Raw genomic sequence first — 24853 nt, 5'->3', positions numbered from 1 at the left:
TAATGCATAGTAATCCATGTCACAATAGTCTGTCAGAGAAAGACCATGCAAAATAATGCTAGCTATATAATTTAAATATTTTAGAAAGCAACCATTACGGAAATTCTGCCTATTACTATTTCTCGGCTAAAAAATGTTAACAAAACCTATACAGTATGAAAATTGTGACATATCTTAAAAAAAATTTGCTTACAAGCAATTAATTTTCACAAGGCAGACACTCTTTGCCACCGCAATGATGATAACTTGTTAGCAGCTTCCCCCTCTGAACCAGGAAGGCGGGTGCAGTTAAAACAGCCCTTTGCATTGAATTCATTCTAGGTCACAGGGTCACCAATAAAACACTAGGATAACCTAGGGGTTTGCAAAATATTTTAATATAGTCAAAGAGTCATCTTACACAGCCATAAGCTCATATATCTAGTGTGACTTGAGTTAGACTTTTAGGACCTGCAATTTAGAGAGGAAAAGCTTTTTCAACTATCTCATGATCTTTCTAACCATCTCCTTTGCCCCACAAACTAATTACCATCACATTGGTGACGTAAAATTGAATAGCACTTGGAACATTAACTACAGCTTTTTTCCTTCAACACCTCTAAATACAAATGACTTTGGTTATCCATAAACCAGGAAAACGAGCTGACATTTTAAATTACAAGAGATTAGAAGAAAAATGCCTTGAACACTCATAGTTTGCTAGAGGTTTGTTCTAATTAATTTCCTTCCTTCTCCAAATTATAGGTCAAAAACTCCACAAACTAAAGTTACAGTAAGTTGTACCAGACATGCTGGAAAACCAGAAATTCAACAGCAAAAATCCTCTACCAAGAATTTGAGTATAATCAAGTCATCAAGTAGCTTTTGCTGTTGGGGGTGAATACTTCGTGCTTACAGACATGTTGCCAGCAGACAATAAAAGAAAGCTGTAATGTTAGTTACATTCACCATTTTTCTCATTAATTCAAATGTTGTGAATGGAACACATGAACGAAAATAAACTTGTGAATGGAAATACAGATTTTTCTATTTATTTCATGGCATGATCTTTAGATCAGATCCATGTCTCGATTAAGTCAATAGGAGATTTTTCAATTTGATTTTACACAGCCCAAGGTCAGAATGTTGCAATGGCTCAGATAAGTAAAAGGGAAGCTGTGGCTTAAGCTTCTGATACAGAATGTGCTCAGGCTGTGATGGGCTGTTTAAAAAAGTGAACGCTCCTGAAACGACTAAAGGTAAAAGTTGCAGTATGGAGGAAAATATATACATGCTGTTTAACACTATTTTAAAAAGCCCGTATTTCCTTGAAGTAACAAACTATTAGGCCCATGCTGACAACGTATTTTAACTTACTTCACAATTTATCCTTCAATTCAACCAAATTTTCTTTTCTTTTGCAAGCCTCACTCTTCCTGACTACTTGTACAGCCCTTGCTCTTTGATAGCACAGTTCCTACAGTTTTATTCTTAAAATACCGGAGGAGTACACTAGTGCAACAGACAACTGTTTTCTTCCATACACAGCTGCGCCAGCAGAATAAATATGACCCTGTAACCCCCAGATGCCCATCAGCCCTAACTAGAGAGCACTGCTCCCACAGATTTGTAGGGGGCAGTCTCTTTAGTTCCTATGGTTTTTCCTTTACAAAAGTTATTTCAAATTCATAAAGAGTGTCTCGTAACAGAAGTACCCAGAATGAAGTGGTATTCGTTAATATGCAATATAACACCTTAATGTACTCAAATTTATTCAGCCTGTTGTGGTGGGTTGACCTTGGTTGGACACCAGGTGCCCACCAAAGCCGCTCTATCACTCCCCTTCCTCAGCTGGACACAGGAGAGAAAATATAACGAAATGCTCATGGGTTGAGATAAGGACAGGGAGAGATCACTCAGCAGTTACAGTCACAGGCAAAACAGACTTAACTTCGGGAAAAAAAATAATTTAATTTATTACCAATCAAATCAGAGAAGGGTAATGAGAAATAAAACTAAATCTTAAAAACACCCTTCCCCCACCCCTTCCTTCTTCCCAGGCTCAACTTTACTCCTGAACTCTATACCTACTCCCCACCAGCAGCACAGCAGGATAGGGAATGGGGGTCATGGTCATTTCATCCCATATTATTTCAGCCGCTTCTTCCTCCTCAGGGGGAGTACTCCTCACACTCTTCCCCTGCTGCAGCATGGGGTCCCTCCCACAGGAGACAGTCCTCCACAAACTTCTCCAACATGAGTCACTCCCACAGGCTGCAGTTCTTCATGAACTGCTCCAGTGTGGGTCCCCTCCACAGGGTACAGTCCTTCAGGAACAGCATGGGACTCCCAAGGGGTCACAAATGCTGCCAGCAAATCTGCTCCAGTGTGGGCTCCTCTCTCTGTAGGTCCTACCAGGAGCCTGCTCCAGCATAGGCTTCCCATGAAGTCACAGCCTCCTTCAGGCATCCACCTGCTCTGGCATGTGGTCCTCCAGGGGCTGCAGAAGGACAGCCTGCCTCACCATGGTCTTCACCATGGGCTGCAGGGAAATCTCTGCTCCGGTGCCTGGAGAACTTCCTCCTTCTGCTTCACTGACCTTGGTGTCTGCAGAGTTGTTTCTCTCATATTCTCACTCCTCTCTCCTGCTGCAGTTACACAGGTTTTCTTTTCCCCTTCTTAAATACGTTATCCCAGAGGTGCTACCGCTATCACTGATGGGCTCAGCCTTGGCCAGCAGTGGGTCCATCTCAAAGCCATCTGACATTGACTCTATTGGACACAGAGGAAGCTTCTAGCAGCTTCTCACAGAAGCCGCCCCTGTAGCATTGCTATCAAGACCTTGCCACACAAACCAAATACACTTGTACAAGGTATTTACATTTATTTGAGTCTACTCGAGCACCTAAATGGCTCGAAAACCTGTTTTTCCCTAGGTCCAAATAAAGAATTGTTTTACAGTTCTCAAACACATTTTGTGGCACAGAAATGCACTACATGAATAAGAAATTGGGGGACAATCTAATTGCAGAAGATATCAGTAATTTCACCAGTTCCAAACTCCAATTACTAGTTTAATAACCACTAGTGTCTCATAACTTCATCCCTCAACATAAAAAGTAGCTGGCATCTGCCAGGGAGCAGCAGTTCTGCAGTGCTTTTCTCTGCTCCTGCACTGCATGTGAATCTCCTGCATCACCTCAGATCCAGTCACTTTTTTACTTAAACTAGACAGGTGGTACTAGCGATCAAAATTTATGTATGAGTTTTGCCAGCTTGAAAACAGAGAGGGAGATGGTAGTGCTTCTACTTCTATGCACTATCCTAGTATTTGCTGACTATGTCAAGTTCTCACTTGTCAGCAGTAGCTGTGGTATTGTTTCCAAGAGCTCTAGGCAGATAACAAAGGAGAATGAAGTGAAAAGCATTTCTGTCTCAGGTATGTTGAGAATCCATCTAGCAGTGCTCCCCCAAAACCTTAGCTACAGATTCAACATCACCATGGAAGCACCTTGCTGCCTGCATGAGGTAACTCAAAAGAAGGTCATACCGGTCTCTGCAGACATGACTTCATGGACACTTGGATTTTACCTATTCCAGTTCTGACTGTGACCTTCAACAGAACAGTGGAGACAACCCAAAACTGCTGCAATGCCTCACAAAGGAATAACCAAGAAGAAAAACAAAAAAACAAAAAAACCAACCCACAAATGTTATGAAGAGCAGATTTCTTTACGTTAAGATAACCAACCAAAATCTTTTGAGCAGCATGTGGCTCCCAAGCACAGTGAGGCCCCTATGCCTGGATGATGGCATGTGAATGGCAACAAATGATCCAAAATTAAGCATGCCAATATCCATATGGAAACAGATATTTCCTGCCTGTGAATCACACCTACACAGCTCCCCCTTCCCTCCTGTCTGAGGCACGCAGTACCTGTCTATCCTATGAAAATTTTAAATGAGGTTCACAATACTAATAAGATGATCAGCTACACCTGCTGATAATTGTAGGGCCTGAAAGGTGAAATAACCCTGAATCACCAGAAAACTTTGCCTTCACTTTTCTTTAGATGCTGATTTTTTTCTAAACGCTGCTTTGGGTGTAGAGCAAGACTGATGAGGTTTGCAACTGAACAGGAGTGGGGACAATACAGTAGCACTCATGGCCGTGTTGGAAGATGCAGACAGCAGGCATACCTGTGTCAAAAGTGAAAAAGTAAACACATAATACACTTTCAGGCAGGTCAGTGTCGTAGTTTAACCCCAGCCAGCAAATAAGCACCACGCAGCCACTTGGTCACTCCTCCCCCCTCCCAGTGGGATGGGAAGGAGAATTAGAAAAAAGTAGTAAAACTCGTGGGTTGAGATAAAAACAGTTTAATAATTGAAATAAAATATTATAATAATAATATACAAGAAGAATAATAATTGTAATGCAAAGGAATACAACAAAAGAGAGAAATAAAACCCAAGAAAAGACAAGCAATGCACAATGCAATTGCTCAGCACCTGCTGACCAATGCCCAAGCAGCGATCTGCCCCTCCCAGCCAGCCTCCCCAAGTTTATATACTGGGCATGACGTTCTGTGGTATGGAATATCCCTTTGGCTAGTTTGGGTCAGCCATCCTGGCCATGCTCCCTCCCACCTTCTTGTGCACCTGAACACTAGCAAAACATGGGAAGCTGAAAAAAATCCTTAACTTAAGCACTACTTAACAACTAAAACATCAGTGTGTTATCAACATTATTCTCACACTAAATCCCAAACACAGCACTGTGCCAGCTGCTACGAGGAAAATTAACTCTATCCCAGCCAAAACCAAGACAGTCAACTTTCAGGGTTTCTTGTTTGCATAAAATGTTTTGAAGAGAGACTGTCAAGACTGAAACAGATAAATCAATTCAGCCCTTTAAATCAATCCAGGAATCTTTTCCCCACTCACTACTCAAAAATGTCTCTTAGAATTGTTAAACAGATGTAATATAGGCAATAAACTGCAAATACATTCAGTGTGACAAGGAACTCCCCCGTTCCCACTCAAACATACACATGCAGTATTTACCACACACTAATGTTGCATCTTGTTAGTGAAATTGTAGCAGTCATAACAAACAACAGGTATCTCTGATAACCACAGTTTATTATTCAAAAGCTAGGAAAACTTGTTCTGAGTCTTCAATTCTACAATGGCAGACAATGTTATCATTCAGTAATACAGACATTCCACTTGCAACCCTGATATTTACATCCACAGGATAAAAAAAGCACAGAAGGCTGCAATCAGGTTTTTCTCTCTCTCTCTCTCCAGGAGACACTAATTCTAAAAGCACTACAAGAATTCAGAGACGGCACTTGCAACCTCAGTTTGTCATTTCAGAGCATATAATACAAACAAGCGTTGATCGCTAAAAATATTAATTAGCAATTCATTAGAAATATCAATACGGGAAAAAGCAGTGATGCGCAGACATCCTGCCTCTGGGATTAGATTCTAATTCATTTTAGATGAGGAAGCAATGAACTAAAACCACTACCCTGACAAGTTAACTATTCTTATTGACACAGTTCTGGATAGGAATAACACCAGCCTTAAGGATGGCTCAGTAAACAAAAAGAAATTATGCTAACTTCTGACATTCATAAATGACCATGATAAAAAGGATCTGGGTGGGTTACATAAATTTGCTACCATGAGTATTGTATTTTTTTTTTTTTTTTTTTTTTTTAAAAAACTAACATGCACTTAGTAACAGCACCAAAAAAAAAGCAAATAGTTATTACAGACAGGACTGTACTGGCAAGAAAATTTAACCAACAAAAGGGTTAATTAGGGATACAAATTTTCTCAGACTGTTAATAATGGGAATGACACATAGTATGTGCCCATAAGTAATTCTCAGGTATCTTTGATCTTCAGCCCCAAGCGATTACTGTTGCCTACCATACCCTGGCCTCTGGGACTCTCTCAGAACCAGACATCTGGCTACTTTGTTGTTTTAGACTAATCTCATCCCAGGAGAGCTCAAGAAATGACACCAGGCAAGGAGGGTCCTGGCAAGGGAAAAAAACATTACAGTATCAGCAGATTTTTGAGTGGACTAGAGTATCAAAATTGTCTTCAAATTTCTATAGGGATCCTGTGGCTTCTCTGCTCTCCAGCTCCGCTTTCACACAGAACACCAGAATGCACATGGTCCTGTTTTAAGGAACTGTTAATCTAATCTCTTTGGAGAAGCTAATGAATGATAATCCAGGAAAGGGCATGTGACAAAGGCAAACAGAAGTAAAAAAACCTGTAAGGAATGGGTGGATTCAATGAAGATTTTATTGAAAGGTCAACACACTGCATGATCAAACAATGTTTTTAAAAGCCTAAAAAAAAAAAAGACTCCAACATCCACACACTCTATTTTTGACTAATTCATAGGTTTTAGCTGCCAGCAGTATTATCCCTGAAGTATGTATGACACTGATAACTGCAACAGATTCAGTTGAGTGCCTGACTGGCTGCTCTGGGCTTAGGAGCAGGGCAGTTCACAATCCACTGAGCCCACAGGGGTAAGATGAGCTGCAAACATGGAGAAAGGAAGGTTTAATTCTAGGGCCAGGCTCTCCCACCATCAGAGGCTACCTGGGTTTTGCTACAAACTCTGGTCCGTCAGATTCCCATCGTCCCCACACCACTGTAGGTTACATCGGATGTGACACCGGCAGCTGGACAAGAACTGTTGCAGGCAGCCCTGCAGAAGGCCTGTTTCCTATAGCAATGCTCCTACGTCCTTCCTACAGCAGTGCTCCTAGGTGTTCACAGGGCATGCCTACTGCCTGCACTCTGCAACAGAAAGAACCAGGGCACTTAGACCTGGAAGAAATAAAAATCTCAGATATATTTTACCGAAGGACAGTAAGCACACCCATACTAAGAACATTATCCCAGTCATGTATTTCCAAGCAGCATCATTTTTAAAACCCGGGGTGGCACATAAGAATAGAGATAAGGAAGAGATCACTTCTGTGTGGGTGTGCTTTTTGTTTCAAATCAATCACCACACCTTTTCTTCCCTTGTGTTGGCAAGAGCAAGTTAAAAAGAACGGGCACTAAATAAATTCAGATTCTAATCCTTTTCTAAGGGCAGGTCCATATGACATAACTTTGCCTCATTTCAGGATATTTTCAAAGTGTTCAGAACACAGCTTTGGAGAAACCTTTGAATAATCTGCCACATCACACCAGCTCCCAATGAAAAAAAATCCCTGCCAAAACCATTAAAAAGTGCTCCAGACAGAGGCAGTCGGAAAAATGTGTGCTAAACTTTGCTAGGGATCATGCTGTTACAGAGCACCCTACTTTGTTTTTCTTCCTATTTCTCACACCACAGCTATCCTGCTTTCTTCCAGCTGCATCATTCCCCTATCAGTGGGGAAAACAACACTAAAGAGTTACCACAATGTATTTTAGCAGTTTCCTAATGCACCGTAACAGTTGGATCAAGAAGAAAAGAACCTGCACCTCACTAGCTTTAGTTACATCATATCAACAGTAAAAACACTCCCGAACAATTCAGCACACTTCTGAGATATTCAGAAAGATGCTCTGCAACTTTTTTCTGAATACAAATCAAGCAAAATCTCCTTTGCTTTCTCACCAAGTAGGTATGTCGTTAGAGTTAATGTGGATTAGTCCAAATAATCAGATTTTAAAATACCAGCAGCACCAGGACAACATAAGCTGTTTTGTATGCTCTCCATATACCATACGTGCTCAACAAATGTTTCTCTTAAAAGCTTTGCTATGATAACAGCCTGTTACAGTTTAATTGGTGACTTCTGTGACTGCTGCATCTTGCAAGTAGCTATGCAGCTTTACTCAGCAAGTAAGAAAAAGTCATAAAATATTCCATACTACCACACTGAAATCTTATATTGTATTTATTAATACATCATCTGCTGTAGAACAATCCAGACTGCAGTGTAGTAAGAAAAGCATTGTAAGGTAGAACAGGTCAAACTAATGTGTTTAAAAAAGAGCACGCGATTCTATCAGTTGAGATGGCATTAATACAAGTAACACAAAAAATGAAGTAAAGACTAAGTGGAATTTTAATTTTGGTATTTTATGCACTGTAGATGCTTAATTATGCACTTCCTGTCTTCACTTGCCATAGAATTTGAACAGTGCATCCCACACACTTACCTTTCCCCCTACTTCTTTTAAATCAACAACAAACAATATTCCACATGTGAACATGCAAGATCTACTTCACAAAATACACAGGAAACGAACAGTTAGTCAATAAAGCAAACAAACCCCACACTAATTCTACATATTAAAGACAGAAAAACACAGAGGATATAGATATAGGTTCTAACAAACATTTCTCACAGTGTCTAAAAGCACATTTTTGTAGGACTGTCTTAAATACTACAGTTACAGCTTGGACGTACATACTACACACTTATTTTCAAAGCCATATTCCATCACCAGGACTCCAACAGCAAATAAGCAATGCTTCAGAACACAAATACTCCTGTTTACTCTAGGTATTGATTTATGTTTTATGGGTATCCAAACACTGGTCACCAATGGTGCCTTGCACTATCTATTACAAAATTACAGCTCTTCAGTGAGGTTTTCTAACAGTAAATAAAACTCCCCATAGCCATTCTCCAAAAACTCAACAGCTGGAAGAAGCAAGCACTGCAGCATGACAGGAATGCCAACACATCCATCCAAAGGCAAATCAAATAGGAAAACAAGCTCCAGAGAAAAAAGGGCTTCAAACAAAATCCACATTAACACTTTGCTAATTCGGAAATGGAATGGAGTAACTCCCGTTTATCTGTCATTACAGTGAGAGGAAAACAGAGAGGGGAAAAGCCATTTTAGACATTAGTAACACCTTGAACAACATCTGGAACTCCTCCAAGAACCTGGTCGGTCTATACCAAAAAGAATTAATGAACAATATCTTAAGAAAACAAACAGTTCAAGCACTGATCTCACTGCAGAACCATTAATCCTGCCCAAGTACTAAATTCTAACTATGACTCCAGATTCCAGCATATATATGTATATACAACTATTTTATCTTATTTATTCTTTCCTAATGTAGGACATGTAACAGTATAGCTCTATAGTTCACTGCTGACTATATGTATAATACGCAGTTCTTCATTATTTAGGTAGTTCATTTCTGTATGTATGAGCAAACCTAGGAGAAAACATCCATAACTACTATGATTAAATTCTCTCAGGTTTTGGAGGCTGTCTTTATCTCCAATGAAGGCTGGAGGAAATACGCTTCTGAATGTGCTTCTGAATGCAGATGGGAGAACTCCACATTTCCTCCACGGGGCAAAGCTCTATTTCTTATCTTGTAACTAAACAGCTTGTCAGCTAATAAAATGACTTTATACTCCTCTAATATCTGCATAAGGAGATAGCAGAGGGAAAGCTTAGTGATGTTTCCTGATGAACACACTTCCCAAAGATAAGTACAACTACTCTGACTTCAAAATAATGACAAACTTAACCCACAAATAAAGCTCCGTCTTTAGAAGCATTTACAGCATGAACAATACTGACACTTGTCTTCACTCTTCTATTTTAAGGCACAGTTTTATTTATTGGAAACAAAGACCTTATTTTCCAAAAGACAGCAATTAATGTATGAGAATACAGTTGACAAAAATGCAGTACTGTACTTATTTACATATGTACTTAAAATTTTATGTCAACTGCACACTTTTGCATAAGGAGACCAGCTAAGACCAAGTACTGCTTCTGGAATCCACATACTACAAATCATATACACCCAGTTTTCATTTATAACCCTTACCTACACTTACCCCATCAGAAGACTATCTGATTTAGACTAGGATAAAGGAGAAGAATCATGCCCAAGTTCCCAGGTCCCCTCACTAGCAGCACAGGTGTTCTTTTGCTGGTAGCAGCTGCCATGTGCTAATTAGCAGGAAAACAAAATTCATCTATTTCTAGTTTTGTTAAAACACTGAAGAAGAGAGACGACTCAGAATAAAGTCTCAGTGTATTACAATATCCTCCACAGGAGGAAATAATCTGAAAAAAATGAAATTTTCCATTGCCTCGCATCACACAATTTAGAGGAACTTGAAGCCTGAAAGACAGGAAATCTTAAAATCTGCTTGTATGGCAGATCTGCATTAGGTTGCAAAAAATTATTGGAGAGTATGAAAAGACGCTCTTGCCTCCCACCACTCACAAAAAAAAAAAAAAACCACCACAAAATCCCCACAAGAGCTGATAAAGAAGCCATGAACACAGCCTGCTGGAAGTGATGCTAAATGAGCCATCTACCTCACAAGATACTGTATAAGTTAGCATAACAAGTGATTCACCTCAGTAAATTAATCTCTTGAAAGCTAGAAGTACTGACTCCAACTAAGACCAGGCAGTCTGGGAAACAGAAGACTACTGCAGATTTCAGTGTGCTTTTCTACTAGCAAGGAAGACAACAAACAACGTGCTGGAACTGGCTGGAGTTTTGAAAGAGGACGGAAATTAAAATCAGTGTGATCTCTTAGAGACATGATGGGACACTTACACAATGGGCACAGTGATTATATTATGCAAAAATACCAGAGAGGGGAAGAATTGGGAGGGTGGTAAGCATAACTATACTACTAACACAATGAGAAAGAAATTTTACACATTCTAAAGACAAAAATGCACATCTGAGTCCTGTTCACAACTCAGAGAGAGCTCAGCTGTCAGACTCACAAAGTACCTGGGTTATAAAGTCATTACAGTCTAGGATTTCACGTTTACATAAAACAAAGTAAAGCAGAACTAGTGCAGAGGCTACTATTTTGAGCTTTTACACATCTAAAATTGTTACATACAGAACCAAACTACTTTCAATGTAATACTCTAAAGAAAATTTAAAAAAATGCTTAGGAATCAAATCAAGGTTATAAGGTAGGTATTTTGTTCTTATCTGCAGAAGATGACTACTCGGGAGTTTTATCTGCTGGGAGTATCTGGAAGGTTTGAAAAACCAAATGCAGCAACACAGACATTTGCTACTCAAGGGGTCATGACAGCAGACCCCTGAAGAAGCAAAGACGTCTCAGAGTGACTCATTTTCAGAAAGGATTTGAGGACAGCACTTTACTGCATATTTTTCTGCATATTCCATACTTACAAATAATGTCTATTGTTCTCAGTTTCTCAGATCACAAATTGCAGAGAATTAAGCCATGTAGAAGTCATTGACATGGGTGGTACGAATACCGAAAACATCCTAGGATCAATAGGTCACAGACATTTGTGACTATGCTTAGAAACGCCTCACAACTGTACAAAAGAGGTTGCACTGCTGGGTGAAGAGAAAACGCATAAGAGAGGCCATTGACTAAATTATTAAAATATACACCTTAGAGAATATAACCTATATAGAAAGTCTCACTCAATACAGATATTCTGGATCACTTGGATAATGAAAGTACAACAAGTATTTCTGAGATAACACATACGACATTAACCTTACAGGAAAAAAAAAGTTATAGGATGTACTTTCTAAATTGCACGATCACATGCCATTTTAACACAGAAGCATAAAACATGTCCATAGATCAGAAGTGAGATTTTTATGTCCAACTTTAATGTTGTCATTTCTTGAATTACAGGTAACCTACCAATCCAGCCTATGCTTTCTCTTCTCACATGACTTTTGAGAAAACACATATCTTGGATATATAGAAAGTTTCCCTAAAAATACGCTCATTTTGAAATGAAGTACTTTGCTTAAGTAGAATAAAACCTGATAGCCACTCTTAGAGCTGACTTTCTCTAGTTCCGGTTATAAAGTCTTCTTACTGTAGAACTAGTTTTTATTTTTCATATTTTCAAAGAAATTAAAATATCACTTGCCAAAAATATATATGTACTTGTTATTTGTAACTATAACTTGGGGAAAAATTGCACCTTTTAACAATTACCTCTTTTTAAAGTAGACAGAAGGATTTAAGAAAACAAAATAGCAAAACCTTAACTTTTACCTAGCAATGAAATGACATGAAAATGGGACTAAACAGACTCTTCCAAACAAAATCACAACAGCTGAAACTTTCCTGTAAACATAATAAACTTTGTGACAGTGAAAGCACAAATACGAAGGGATTCATTTTTGCCGATGGTTGTTTAATACTCTTCTATTAAATGGAGCACATCACTGCCAAATTTTAACACTCCTACAAGCAAACAGACAGCACTGTAAACTCTGTGAACAAGTGAGCGGTGTTATTGGCAGGGATATTTGCAAAACCTCTCCCAAGATGCAGGCAGAGTTCAGACACTACTATTGAGCCAATTTCTATTGCTCATTGGTATCCCCGAAATGCAGACACACACGCGCACACGCAAAGTCCAGCAAACTTTAAACAAACAGAAAAATGAGTACCCATTTCCACTGAAGGATAATAGTCTAGATCACTAAAAACCTTAGTTCTGCTTCCATTTTTCTGCTTTGTTTCCCTTTAACATTTGTTCTTTCTGGTTTACATGAACTACCAACAAATAAGGACAGAAACACCATATCACTGCATACACACGTGCTTTGATTAATTCATTAGGGACTGAAGACCATTCAGGTTTACTAAATTATATTTCTACAGAAGGATTATTGTTACCAACCAAGGAAGGTATTGCCTGTATTCTATGATAGAGACGGACACAGCTGAAAAGCTAGGAAATTTTTCTAAAAGTCTTCACATTACAGAACAGAGAGGTGGTTTTTTCACCTAAAAAGGCTGAAATAAAGCCACAATAGATAGCAAGAATTATAATGATTCTGATCTTCAGTATCCGTATTAGAGGCTGTAAACTCCCCATCAATAATGTGAAAACCTCAGTGAACGTTTCATGCCCTAGTATTATGTCTGAGAAATAACTTTTCAGACTCCATTATGTCCGCCATGAACTTGATCTTTCACCTCTAGTGAAAATCCTCTTATAACTATAATTCTAAAGTTAATGATGAGAGATTTCATTTGCTTTCCAAGCACAGATAAAACCTTTTTGAAATACACTCTCACTGCCATGACCTTGGTCTATGACTTAAGAGTTCACCACATGTAATAATTTACTTTGCCCCATGGGGCTCATTGAGATTTCCTTTTAAAAGGTTTTGGATATGCAGTTGGAGCCGAAACACTCACACAGTACGCATCAAAGTATACATCCCCATATACAGTACGGACATTTTGCAAAAATATCACCAAACAAAATGAATTTACATCATTATAAAATACAACAAGAAAAAGGTCTAGCTAAGCAAAGTTATCCACACACTAGAAATTCAGCATTTTGGCAATCTTGCTGCAATAATCCACAATACTTGCTAGAACAAGGAGTTTCAAAATTTCATGGAAGAAGAAATATATGTAAATTGGCAAACTAATTTAGGAAATGTACTATTGGTCTGGACTTACCAGCTCAAACACAACTCAGTTCAAGCACATTCTCTTTAGTTTACGTGCCATACAGTTACCAGAATTGCTGCATTAGACTACCTAGTCAGTCTACGGCTGTTGACTACTTTGCTGATAAGCAGTGCACTAGTTTCTTTGTTTGCTCATGTATTTCTTACTAAATAACCCTTTATTATTAAAAAAAAAAAAAAAAAAGATGGAGTCAGAACTACTGTATCCACATTGATACAAAAGACAAGTTTTTTATTCCCCTGAATCTTGGGGAAAATTTCTTCAGAAACATTATTCACCTTAAATTCAAGCACTGGATTGTAGCCCTACTCAAAAAGCACATACCTACTGCCTTACAGTGCTAAGTGCACACCAATGAATGATAACAAACTGCCAAGCACAACCAGGGCTCCCACCAGTTCCTACTTCGCCTCTGCCTCACACTGTCTTGTGGAGGCCCAGGCAGTTGGTGCTAACTCCCTGGGGATGCGTAGCAGGGCCTGAGGCAGGACACGATTTGGAGGCAGACAGCGCAGACCCTGAGATGTCAGGCTGAGGGTGGCCAGGGGACCCGAAATGCCAGAGAAGCAAATGGTCTGGAAATACAACTTATGGTGGAGATACAGATGATGAGGTACTGAATGTGTTGGCAAAGATTATATTTAATAGTAAAACTTCTTCCCCCGCATCACACAGATGATTAATCAGGGGCTGATGTGCTTTCAGGGGATCTATAGTAGAGGTAACGCACTAATGCTCCTTTGCAAGTCTCCTGCCCCTCAAAATTTCCTAAACGTTACCATCTTCTCACAGGGGCTTCCCATGTGAGTACAAGAATATAAGCCTCCACTACAGCTACTCTGACCGGTGTTGTTTCCCCTCCAGCCTTGTTAAATTTAGAAGCGGCAGCAGAAGTAGTGGATTTCAGTTAGAAAAGGCCATATGCACAAGGAACACCGGCAAAAAATCCTAGCTGAGCAGGAAAGGACCCAGCTATGGGGTCTGCACGTCTGAACAAGGCTTCCCAGGAGGCATGTGGCTCTTCTTCAACATGTCCAGAAACAGTTTACCAGCAGCTTGCTGTTTTCAGACTTCATAACAGGGCAAATGTTTTCCAGAAACTGAAGCTTAAATAGTGCTTTGAAATCAGAGAAAGTTTGCTGCTCTACTGCTCTCCATATTTTTTGCCAAATGCTTTAACTAACAAATGAATAAAAAGTCAGTTTAACAGAAAAATACAAACTGGAAACATGTCTAAAATACCCTATCGTCTCATAAGAGTTCTATAAAAACATTTTAAACAAATTTGTGCTTGTTTATTGGTATATAAATACAGGAACCTAGAAATTCATTCTCTCTTCACACAGGTGAAGTTTTCCTCATAGAATGTAAGAGAATTTTTCTCATATGGAATACAATCATTTGACAAACAATTTAGACAACAAAAACCTTCACAATGTTCCTGCATAATCATAATGATGAAAAAAGGATATGAAAAATCAATTTAATTTCATTGAAAAATAATGAAATTTAAAAATAATGATAATTTTAACTGAAAATTCTGCTTCATGTTTTACAGCTATGATTTCCACAAATCAGGACTTAATCTTGCACACCCAAAAAGAGAGCTAAAGAAAACAGAAATCCTGAATTTGCAAGCCTGATAGCTTTCTTTCCTATACATTATTATTAGCCACTAAGTAAATATATTCACACCAGACAAAAATGTGCTTCGATAGAAACTAAAACTTTGCCAACTGAAATACTCTGAAGCTTTGATTTTAATACTCAAAGCACAAATTTAAGAAAGGAGAAACAATGCAGCATTACCTCTTCACAAGGCAGAGTTCAGACCTCGCACATGTCAAGAACAGTAATGCTATTCTTGACTAGATCCACTAAAGATGTGCCTAAAAAGCATTTTGTCTTCTCAATAGACATATTTAATTTTGATTAATCTGCAATGAGCTGCAGTCATATGTAAAAGGTATTTTTCAAATTTCAAAATGTTAGCAATGATTTACACATTATCATTCCAAATGTTTTTTTTGGTAAGAAATACTGAATTAATTCCAGTTTTGGCAAGCAACACTGTTGCATATCAGCTTTTGCTGGTTTTATAGATACATGTCTTCATTTCCAGTCACAACAATTGAGTGAGCAACAGCCATGCTAAACCATTTGCAGTAGTATCCCTTCATGCAAGAGGGTCCAGATCCACAGAGACTTGTGAACACATGAACAGACGTCAAAAAAAAACCCATCTTTATTGTTCATGGTAGGAAATAAACCACCTACAAGCAACAGACAAAGCTGAATAGTTTCTGGTTTGCTGTATCAGTGATTTAACACCAATTCCAACATAAGCAATGATTAAACACTTCACTTACAATTAATATTAAACTAGCATGTGCTTTGTAAGCCAACAGGTGAGGGACAGCAGAACCAGAACCCAGCATGTCTGCACACCATTGCAAACAAATCAGTTGTAATTTTTTGAAGCTGTCATCTTCAGAGTAGTATTTCCAGTCTTCGCCGCTCTCCAAAAGAGAGGCTTTCTTTTCAAAGACTGAGTTAGGGAGAGCTGGTAACACACTTCTTTCACTAGTAAAACACCTGCCATTTCTCTTTGAAACAGCCATGAAGGTTAAACAGCAGAGAGTACAGAAGTTGAATTTTAGGGGGGCAGTAGACCCCACACCCTGCCAATATTTTAATAGAAGTATTAGTGATTTGTTCAAAAAGTTAAAAATGCTTGCTTTGCATAGAAAATACATTTCATAAAGCACTCCCTGCTAAGTAAAGGAAGCTCTTCCACAGTATAGTTTTACACTGAATTAACCTCCAGACCAAGACAAATACAAAACTAGCTTGCTTTAAAAGTCCATTTTTGTCAAGTGTGAGCGCAAGACTCTTTTTCTGTCCTGGCTTCTTTATGCCACAAACAGCTTTCAGGGTCACTGAATGTCCCATAGCAGACGAAAAAAAACCCAAAAACAAAACCAAAAACAACCTGATCTCCCCAGCTAAACACAGTAGAATAGCAACAGCAAAGCCTCTGAAAACACTCTTCTTAAAGTCACATCTAGGACAGTCTGGAAAACACAGCTCTAAAAACCACAAAGCTACAATGATTCCAGGTAGTTTCCAGCCAGAGCCCAAGTAGCTTAGCACAGTTTAAACAGGCAACTTTACAGCTTTCTAGATCATTGCAGAGCTGCTACAAGCACCCCAGATTTGGAAAGGCTGAACGTGCACAAGGCCGCGAATTCTGTGTCACACATGTTAGAGTAAAAGTTGTGCAGTTAAGAGATTTAATATATTTTTTGCACTTCCCTAATTTCTTACGTTCCCAGGAGTGGAGGAGGAGGTCTTTTTCCACTAGACATCGTATGAGCCATATGAAGACCCTGAGTTAGGGGTACTGGCAACCAGGGACAAAACTAAATCTTTTAGTCTAACCCAACCACTGACACCTTAAGTTAGTAAATCAGTTGCTTTTCAAAGATGTTGGGAGAATCTGAAACTTCATACAAACTAAGGAATTCGGAGGTGAAGTACACAAATATGGGGATTTCAGAAGCCTCGCTGTTAGCCTGAATTTTCTTCCACTAAGAGCAGAGCTGAATGCCTTTGAAAATCCCTTCCATTCTGAATGGTTTTAGTAGTGGATCTGTATTCGAACTGCTAGTGATAAATGAAAGGAAAACAGTGAGAGAGGGCAAATAAACCAGAAGATTCCACAATTGCTTTGGGTTATAGAAGACTTGAGAAGATGATGAGAAACTCAAGAGATATCTAATGGAGCTGCATGACTGGGACACATTACAGTGATGAAATTCATATTGTAAGTAATAATATGGGCTACTCCTATGCATTGATGGATATAAAATGCACTCACCACTCAGGGAAGGAAAAAACCCTAAGTGTCAATAAATAGCTCAATAAAAACCATCTGCTCAAAGCACAGTAATGATAAAAGAAAAGTAAACTCTTAGGATACATAAAAAATTAGACTGTAATACTAGAATAGAGTGGGTGAATTTAATAGCACAACAGCTCCTACGTACATATAAGGCTTATGCTGACACAGTTAATTCTTTGTATTTGTACATATGAAGTACAGACATCTTCCCTAAATTTGTCCTCTGACACCCACATACATTTCCCAGAGACTTCAGTGTATTATCTACTGGTAGAAATAGTTACATTTTCATTTACAACTATTTAATCTGTGTGGGCAGACAAAATTTATTACTTAATAAAAAAAATTCATTATATGTTTTTTTCCTTTTACAGTATCAAATTTTAAAACAATAGAATGAAATTAAATACTTCTTCATAAAACCTAAAAATATTAATATTTTAAGTGCAATTTGGAAATCAAATTTTAGACAACACTACTGTAAATTCACTTATATTTAGAGAAGAAAAAATATTTTATAGAAGACAACTAAAGACCATGACACATACAGTTTATTTGAAGATCTTAAACGATTTTGTTTCATAATGTTCACGTGTTACTTTCCAAAGGTAAACACTCTTGGTACACTGGTGCATCACGGTATGATTCACAAACCATTAGAGCTTGTACTTCTTTTTATTCATTTTATTTTGTTTCTTTAAAAGGTTAATGTACATGAACACACAGTTCAAAGAACTTCAGATATTTTTAGAGAAATCAATATCTTTCCTGTGACTTTACAGTAGTGTTAGGGTTCACTTTTTTTGTTTTTACTTAAAAAAAACCCACCACACTCAAACAGAGGAATTTTCCAGCATTCATTTCTCAGTAAATACTCATATGCTTTTTATTTTAAAATATTACTTAAAAGTATTGCACATAATTTGTTGGCAAAATGTTACTTATTCTCCCTTGATTCTTTTCCAGAATGGCTAGCTGTGGACCTTGCAAATTTATGTTCAGTTTTATGTTCTACATCTGTTTCAAAAAACAAATCTAAAAATCAATACTAGAACTCTTTCTTTAATTTATATCTTATTTCACAAATGCCTTTGTAGCTTTCTTCATTAAAGTCTATTTTGTATTTCAAAAATCTTGTCTTGCATATGCAACAACCCTGTTTTACAAAAGGTGCAGCAGATACACATAAAAGTTGCAAAAAAATAAAATAGCACCTTAAGAGGTTTTGTACAAGCTACAGCATAACTGAACAAGAAAAAAACCACTCCAACGGTTTTGTTGTGTATGACATAGCAAAATAGCCAAAGTATTCTTCAATAAAATGAACTGTCTGCCACGATTTATCTATACAATTCCATCACAGCTCTTGCCTGTTATGTTACACTTTTCAAAAATATGTCATTAAGCTGCCATAAAAGTCATTGCAAATTGTTTTTTTCTCCCAAACTGATAATAGACTTATAGATCTAATTTCCAATCTCTTTTCTTCATTACTTTGATTCTTAAGGAGAGTATGACATTTACTGTTTGAATACTTTGTAGTAATATCTGGCATCTCTACAGCATTTCTGTCTGAGGATCGCTGAGCTTTTAATAGGTTTGTCTTCACAGCACCTTGAAATGCTGACATATTTATTTGTCTCTCTGAGAAATGGATAGTTAGAAATAGACTTTTAAAGAAATGGGTTTTATAGTTTTACTGAAATACTACAAGACTTGGGGGGGGGGGGGACGGACACGACGCACCAGACTAAAAAGCCTTCCATGCTGTCAGATGCTATAATGTCATTAAAATCCTGACCCTTCATGGCTCAACAAGAACAAAAGCGAGGCCTCCTGTTTTTCATTCCAATTTTAACTCCATGGACTGTCCTCTTCACAAATCAAGAGACTTCATAAGTGTTACTGATGACAGAAACAACTGAGGAAATACCAACAAATTAAAAATCAGATTTTGATTTCTCATGGTTATCGCTCATTTTTTGCCAGTTTACATACAATGTCTTTTTGTTCATATAGAGCTTCATATGCATCAAATTAAATTCAGTACTTGAAAATGGCTTTGCTAATGAACTAAATGTATTTGCGACAAAAGCTAGGAATAGGCTGGTTTAGAAAGTTGTTTGCAGGGTTAATGAAAACAATATCATACAGGAAGAGCACAAGAGGAATGATGGAAAATCAGGGTGAAGAGGGAGAAACAGGGAGAAGAAACAAGACTTGAAAGACAGCTGAGAGAACAAACCACACATTATACAGAGACCAGGGAGAGGAGCTGAAGAAGCCTAAGAATGGGTCACAGAGTCAATAGCTGTGAATTTGCAGCCCTATTGGACAAGTTCTATTTCTGCTCATCCATCAAGAACAGCTACTTCCACCAAAACAAAAGACAGAATAGCCACAAATCACCTTCCTCTCCTCCAAAAGCCAAGATTTTCAGAAAGCACGGGGAGTTCTCTTCTCCACCGCCTACATCTCTCATTGGCGAACACTCCTCTGGACAGAACAATACTAGCTCCTAGCTAGTTTGAATTATATAGGCACGTTTTTGGACAGAAATTTTAATCTCCACCGTATCTTCTTCCAACAACCACAGGTAAGTATCTTACAATGCCACATATCAGACATTTTCAGAACATGGTACCTATACCATCACTAGTACACAAGTTATTCTGAAGTGGTACAGAAACACTGTCTTGAACAGCTCTGCTCGAACAACCTCTGCTGCTGCTACTGCCATCAATGGCAAGACGTAAGGAAATGAGATTTGAAAAGTTTGTCTTAAGTCTCATATAACAAGCAGTACTGAGAGTGAACTAGTCACTCCATTATTTTCTTCGCAGCTAGAATCTTTTGTTCTTCCACTCTGCTAATGCCAACACTGAACTTCTCCTCCACTGATTACAGCAACAAAATCCAATACACCTATAAAATCTGCTACTGATTATCTCTTCGCCATCTTTCGATTTCTTTCTTACAAAGCTAGAGAGATCTTTTTCCCCCACTATAATCCCTACGACTTGTGAAGAAGACTCTTTCCTGTCCCCTAAAACAAGCCACCAAACCACTGGTGCATCAGAGCTAGGTGAAGATTTTAATTTTCACCCTTGAACACTAAAAGACTTGGAAGCCTTTTGGCTTCCAAATATAATGCTTCTCCCCACCACAATGACACAGCTACAGCAAGCAAAGGTGCTAACTGCCTTGACTGTCTTCCCTTATTAATGGAAGGCTACTGCTGACAACGGGCTTTTGATAAAGATTTATTTCCTCTGGAATGCCCAAACCATCAAAACCAGCCCCAGCCTGCTCATCTACCAGGCACACTGCAAAGTAATACAAATGGCTAACATGGTAGAGTTTGGAAGGCATGCCTAACAGCTGCTAACACCAGAAATTTGAAAGTAGTATAGATCACAGGGCTGGTGATCAAATGACATATAGGAAGAAGGAAGATTTATTTTTGCTTTGGGCAATCTTACATTTGCACTCTTGAGTGACTGTTCAGCTGTTGTATTTTTATACACAGGTCAAAGGGACTTAAAAGTTAGATACACTTTTTGGATATACCATGTGTTTCAACCATCAGGAAAACAAACACTGGTAAACTGTACAGTTGCTATTAAACACTGACAGTGAAATAATAAAGATTTTTAGCTTACCTAGGTTTGTAGTTACAATCACAGAACATTAAATTTTTCAGTGATGAACACAGTTTAATCAGAATTCTTAGTATCAGCTTTGGTGACCATGCCCTCCTTAGCCAACAAAAGCAGAACATTTTATTTTGTGCCCTCAGGCATGTATCAATTAATAAAACCAGATCCTTGTAAGGTTAACAAAAATGCCTTCCTTTTATCATCTCGCAACTGAATTTTCCAATTATTAAGCAGCAAAATCCCCCACCAAGGAGCTTCTAATGATTTAGACCCTCTTTCTAAGCACTTGACCAAATACTTTATCAACCTGTCCCAGAACAATGAAATATAACTCTTACATAAGGCTTTTCAGCACTGATCTTCAGACACTTCACAAAGTTGCCGTTATCCATTAACGCTAACCCCAGAGACATGATACCCCACTCTGTTTTACCCAACAGGTTAATGACAGAGCTAAAAATAGAATCCATGTTTCCTCAGCCCCAGGTGAGTACTACTTCTACTATGTCATAGTGCCTGACATTTCTTTGAAAATAGCCCAAGTCCAAACTGACATTCAACAGCCACTTCTACTTAAATAAAGAAAACCTAACATTCTCTACACTGTCATAACACAGTCAACTACCACAGCTCTCATGTGCTGTTTTTCAAGAAATCCAAAGAGGTCTTCAGAGCACTTATTGAGGGTGTGCCTGTACTCCATAACAGCAGGACACTTCTCAGATTAATTAGTTCAAGTGGAGCTTGCTCACTATATTGCTTCTGAGCAAGCTCATTTATCTTCATATTACATTATGCAGTGTAGATACACCCTCAGACAAATCTATTTCTCTAGGTAAGAGATATATGCTTGACGAGGCAAAAGCAGTTTAAGAGACACTATTATGAACAAATGCTCTCACAGTACAATCACTTATATTTCCAGTCGACTCCCAGGTTTAAATTCTTCATATATCAGAATGGATTTAAATTAAAATGCAACAGCTTCGGTGAAATTTGGCGAGGAGAGATGTGAGAGGGTCTTCTCCCCTAGCATGTGGGATGTGATTTGGTGTTCTTCAGAAGAAAAATTAACAATAATCTGAATGACAGAGAAGCACCAAATTCCAAAAATATGTTTGCATTGGAAACTTGCTCAAGTTCGGCAATACATTTGCCACACACTTCGTCTACACTGACTGTGTTTAAAGGGTGTTTCTCTTTTGCATACCTTCCTAGAGCCTGACTGAGAACTCTCAGTTCCCAAGACCCAATTCTTGATTCACTCTGTCTTCACTGTCAGCAACTATCTGTAAAAATCACTAACAAAGTATGCATTTTTACATTCCTCCAACACTGGTTTGGGACAGAAGAACTAAAGGTTCAAGCTTATTTTGTCAGCGATTTATACAATTACTTGCACAAGCCTCACATGACAGAAAGTTAATGTTTTTTAGCTGGTATTAAAGTACGCCTCTCACTCCTGCACACAAATGCTGTACGATATTGCCTTCAACTAACCAATCACACCTTATTATTTCCAGAGGATCTTTTCCTTGTTCTAAGGATAGGACAGACAGTGCTAACACTGAATGAGCATTCATTCAATACTTCATTTCACCCTCACTGTTCACCACGTGGCATCTTTGTTTAATTTACAGCATAGAATAATAACTAAAAAACTTCTAATTTTTCTGTTAATCACTATTATGTACCCGAATTATTTCCTTATACTAATTACTCCACAGCACCTCCATCAGATGACTTTATGATTCTTGTTTTCAGGTAGCAAACTGGGAGACAGCGATGTGCATCGGGATTGCCCGTAATTAGAGATGCTTGACTTGAGATGCTTTGGGTCTCTCTTCAGAGGATAGAGCAATTAAACAGCACTTTGTCAGTACAAAGTACAACTTCAATCTATTTCACTGCTATCATGTGTTTTCAAAGCTGACATTAATCGGTCCCAAGAGTCTGAGCTCAGAAAATGAGAAGTACACAACTAATGGGCCATATTTTTAAAATGTGGTTGAAGTGACTCGCCCAACCTCACACAGGAGCTCTGTGGCTGAATTGAGATTTGGCTCTAACCCTCCAGAAGAGCATCCCAACAGCCCTAGCTTTAAAACCGACCTCTTTTAGTGTTAGTCTCTCCCTTCCTCACCTACTAGGTCTCATTCACCTTCAGCAGTTACGAGGAGGTAGATCCAAAGGAAACAACCACCTCATTAATTAGCACACCTGGATTAATTTCCTAAATGCTGTCTACCTGGTCTTCCTGAAAATAGCAAGTGTTTTGTGGATAGAGAAAGGTCTGAAATGACATCAGCATATGCCATTTTAAGGCAGAAATATGTGACAAAACCAAGTTTGCACAAACAACTTCAATTCCAGCATTTCCTATCTGTTGAGAACTTTGCATTCGATCACTGTCAGAGAATAACATGTACCCAGAATTTTTATTTCATGCAGTCCTAAATAACAATACAAGATTTAAATTAATGTTTGTGTCTCCATGATCTCACTTCCTACATTTGCAGCTTGAAGCTTGAGGAACTCCTACTACAGGGCCTCTTAATGCTAATCATAGAATCGTAGAATTGTTAAGGTTGGAAAAGACCTCTAAGATCATCAAGTCCAACAGTTAACCCAACACCACCATGCCCACTAAACCATGTCCTAAAGTGCCACATCTACATGTTTTTTTAACACCTCCAGGGACGGTGACTCCACCACTTCCCTGGGCAGCCTGTTCCAATGTTTGACCACTCTTTCAGTAAAGAAAGTTTTCCTAATGTCCAATCTAAACCTCCCCTGGCACAACTTGAGGCCACTTCCTCTTCTCCTATCACTTGTTGCTTGGGAGAAGAGACTGACCCCCACCTAACTACAACCTTCTTTCAGGCAGTTGTAGAGAGCAGTAAGGTCTCCCCTCAGCCTCCTCCAAACTAAACAACCCCAGTTCCCTCAGCCATTCCTCATAAGACCTGTTCTCCAGACCCTTCACCAGCTTCCTTGCCCTTCTCTGGACACACTCCAGCACCTCGGTGTCTTTCTTGCAGTGAGGGGCCCAAAACTTCACACAGTATTCGAGGTGCGGCCTCACCAGTGCTGAGTACAGTTCCCTACTCCTGCTGGCCACACTATTGCTGATACAGGCCAGGATGCTGTTGGCCGCCTTGGCCACCTGGGCACACTGCTGGCTCATGTTCAGCCGGCTGTCAGCCAGCACTGATCAACCAGGTCCTTTTCTGCCAGGCAGCTTTCCAGCCCCTCATCCCCCAGCCTGTAGCGCTGCATGGGGTGGTTGTGACCCAAGTGCAGGACCTGGCACTTGGCCTTATTAAACCTCATAGCATTGGCCTCAGCCCATTGATCCAGCCTGTCCAGGTCCCTCTGCAGAGCCTTCCCACCCTTGAGCAGATCAACACTCCCACCCAATTTAGTGTCATCTGCAAACTTACTGAGGGAGCACTTGATCCCCTCATCCAGATCATTGATAAAGATGTTAAACAAGACTGGCCCAAATACTGAGCCCTGGTGGACACCGCTTGTGACCAGCCACCAGCTGGATTGAGCTCCATTCACCACCACTCTCTGGGCTTGGCCATCCAGCCAGTTTTTAACCCAGCTTCGTGTGCACCTGTCTGGGCCATGAGCCACCAGCTTTCTTAGGAGAATGCTGTGGGAGATGGTGTCTAAGGCTTTACTAACGTCCAGGTAGATGACATCTACAGCCTTCCCCTCATCAACTAGGCGGGTCACCTGGTCATAGAAGGAGATCAGGTTGGTCAAGCAGTACCTGCCCTTCATGAACCCATGGTGGCTGGGCCTAAGTACCT

At 39.1% G+C, this 24853-nt stretch overlaps 1 protein-coding gene across 2 annotated transcripts in view; it reads right to left on the bottom strand.

Annotated features, from left to right (window-relative positions):
- The window catches only part of SLC10A7 (solute carrier family 10 member 7), a 151928-nt gene that overhangs the window by 113036 nt on the left and 14039 nt on the right, over window positions 1–24853 (bottom strand). The window lies entirely within an intron of this gene.

Source organism: Leptosomus discolor, chromosome 4, assembly GCF_034619465.1.
Source record: "Leptosomus discolor isolate bLepDis1 chromosome 4, bLepDis1.hap2, whole genome shotgun sequence".
Classification (NCBI taxonomy): Eukaryota; Metazoa; Chordata; class Aves; order Leptosomiformes; family Leptosomidae; genus Leptosomus; species Leptosomus discolor.
This window is presented reverse-complemented; position numbering and strand designations above follow the sequence as displayed.